Source organism: Dioscorea cayenensis, chromosome 7 (assembly GCF_009730915.1).
Source record: "Dioscorea cayenensis subsp. rotundata cultivar TDr96_F1 chromosome 7, TDr96_F1_v2_PseudoChromosome.rev07_lg8_w22 25.fasta, whole genome shotgun sequence".
Classification (NCBI taxonomy): domain Eukaryota; kingdom Viridiplantae; phylum Streptophyta; class Magnoliopsida; order Dioscoreales; family Dioscoreaceae; genus Dioscorea; species Dioscorea cayenensis.
Window position 1 is genome coordinate 6,180,095 of NC_052477.1, and position 1,812 is coordinate 6,181,906.

Genomic DNA, 1,812 nt, shown 5'->3' on the forward strand with positions numbered 1-1,812 from the left:
TTGTGAATTTCTAATAATAGTTTGATTTAATACTCCTAAGAGGAGATAGTGAACTTGTGAGTATTTTTGACAATGGGATTATTATAGATGAAGCAAATATTAATGTTGAGGTAATGACACTATGATAAGGATCTAAGACCTTGTTGAGTATAAGAAATGGTTGAATAGTAAAGACTTGTGAAAGTAAATACTGATGATGCGTAAAGAAGGATTTAATCAATATATATTGGCACGTGAGATTATAGGTGATGAGATGAACATATTTTCATGACTTGTAAAGTATTTAGAGGTTGTGATTGACTGGACCTTGGGGATTAATCTTGTACTTTGAGGAAAAATTAGTGAGTTGAAGAAAGAGAAAGCTGGAATGATCCTAAGTAACTTGAGATTTAACTAGACCAAAAGCCATGTTTGTTCTGACGATTTTTTATTTGTATTTCAAACTTAATGTTTCCTTTCTACCTTATTGGTATTTATTTTTAGAAATGGTTTGTAAAACCTTTCACTTGTATAAGCATGCTTTTGATATTTATGATTATAAAAAACAAAAAGGGTTTTTTTATTTCCGAATGGCATGTTCTTCTAGATTGTGGATATTATAATGCGCTTAATATTGGCTCGGTTTTTATTGTCTCAAAGCAATGCTTCGTAGCTTCGCATATTATTGTGTTATTCTTGGCATTTGGACGTAAATGTTTTTTTGAATGTATTGGCACATCGGGATTGGAATACTTTTTTGATAGTTTATATGCATTGCTATGCTTTTGGCTTTTGGATTTGTGGAAATAATGTTTATTCCCCGATATGTGAATGCTTGTCCCGGATAAGGACCCCCGTGACATGAGTGATTCGGGATTGTATTATTGCTACAGACTATATGTTGGTTTGATGGTGACGGCGGGCTAAGGCTCCGACTATCGCAGAGTGGGTCCCCAACGGGCCGCCTTTAGAGGTGGCGCTGTGGACTTGAGTGTTGATTTGTCCGCATCGTGGGAGCGTAGAGCCCTCGATTGATGATACATCGATCCCGGGTCACCACACGGGACCGGTGGGCCAACGCCAAAGGTGCGAAGATCTTGACGGTTCTCAACTTAGTCGCGACGACGGCTAATGTTGGAGAGAGTGTTTTTTTAGGCCATTGCTTATTTGATCGAGAATTTTTATTTGTTTAAGTTGGTATTTCTACTCATTTTTGGGAACTTATATCCAAGTATTTGTTTTTATACATGTTAAGGTTTTTGTCGATGCTCGTGAGAACCTATGTTTTTGGTTTTTAAATACCAAGGTTTCTTATATTACACTTTCATTGTGTGGAAATTGTGAAGCGCTTTCAGTTTACTTATGTTATTGTAAAATGTGTTTATTGTATTTCATCGATTTGTTTTTGATATTTTTGTTAGATTTGTGCTAACCCATTCACTGAGTGACTATGGTTACTCACCCCCCTCCTCCCTTCCAGGTTTTAGTGGTTTGGGTCGTCATAGCGAGGCAAAGTGTTAGCAGTTTGCATTCCAAGTCAGGTTGTTTATTTATTGTTAATCAGGTTGCATTGTATGAGTGCAGTGGATCCACTAGTGTTCTTAACTCAGAATCGTGATTTGTATATCTTTCACTTTATCGTTGATTCTTCGAGTGAAAGTTTTGCTTTTGGTACCTTTATTATTGTGGTGTTGTTTAGCAGGAGTTTGTGAGCCTTGCGATGACTCGAGGGTTGAGTGGTGTGTATCCCTCCTCGGGATCGTCGCGGCGGTTGTCACGTGGCGGGCCCGCGGGTCGGGACGTGACACTTTTAATGCTATTCGTTTAATGATA